This window comes from Rutidosis leptorrhynchoides, chromosome 4 (genome assembly GCF_046630445.1).
Source record: "Rutidosis leptorrhynchoides isolate AG116_Rl617_1_P2 chromosome 4, CSIRO_AGI_Rlap_v1, whole genome shotgun sequence".
Taxonomy (NCBI): domain Eukaryota; kingdom Viridiplantae; phylum Streptophyta; class Magnoliopsida; order Asterales; family Asteraceae; genus Rutidosis; species Rutidosis leptorrhynchoides.
In genome coordinates this window covers 494471362-494472647 of record NC_092336.1, presented here as the reverse complement: position 1 = coordinate 494472647, position 1286 = coordinate 494471362, and positions in this window count along the sequence as shown.

Genomic DNA, 1286 nt, shown 5'->3' with positions numbered 1-1286 from the left:
TGATGCTGCTTTACGTAGTGTGTATCGTATGCGATGGTTACGTAATGTGCTGTGTCCGGTAGACGATGATCAGGGTTTGTATTTATAGGCAAACCCTAATTCTAGAACCGTCCCAGATCATGATAATCTCATCCATAACTGACTCCCCCGAATCACGGATATAATTATGGAAAAGATATTTACTTGACAGCTAAGCAACCGCCGTACCGGGAACAAAGGCATTCGCACGCCGCATACCGCACACAAGAACACGCATACGCACAATAGTGATTGTCCGCATACATTCGCGGTGCGCCTGCGGGTTGCGGTATCATTATCACCCCTGGATGATCCCGTACTGTTGTTAATAAAAAAAACAAAATATAAATAAACAACTCCTAAAACTATCTTGCAAGGCTTTTTAGAGAAGAAGGATTTATTTGATTGCTGAAAATTGTAATTAATAAAAAGTTCTAAAATGATACTCCGTATGTATTTTTTTTATTTTTTATTTTTTGACAAAAAGAAAAAAAACGTAAACTATGATATAAAGGAGAACGTTTTTCAAAGAGAAATGTTCTTAACCGAAATATACAATAAGTGATCGACAAGGTTCGAAACTAGAGAGCGAGAAATCGAAGTAAACTATTTAATACCGAGCTTTATCTACACCATTAAATAACCCGCGATACAAACTATAAAAAGTAACGAATCTAACCTATAAAACTAACACAACAAGAACCAAATCACACCCAATGAAAAAACATACGAAACAAAGACAAACATAAAAGTAAACTAACAAAAAAAAAAAAAAAAACCACGCTACTTCATAGAATTAAAATGGCTTAAAATTACTCCGTACACCATAATATTATACTCCGTAAGAAATAAGGGTGAGCGGTAGGGATGATAATGGCCACCCGATCCGGTGGATATCCACCCGATTCACCAGCTTTGTAATGGATATGGATGAACCTAAATGAATATGGCTATGGATATGGATGAATCTAAATGGATATGGATATGGACATGGATGAAAAATTTCATCCATGGATATATCCATTACCACCCGAAATACGTTTACAAATACATAAATATAGATATATTCTTACATATTTACTATTACAAGTTCATTTACCGTCAAATTTACATTATGCTTTAAACTCTATAATGAAATAACTATAACTATAATATATTATAATAAAACATGTATATCTAAAAAAATAAACTTACAGATTTCATGTTATATTTATTATTGCTATACTACGTTGTTATTTTAATGGCATATTGAAAAATATTATAACAAA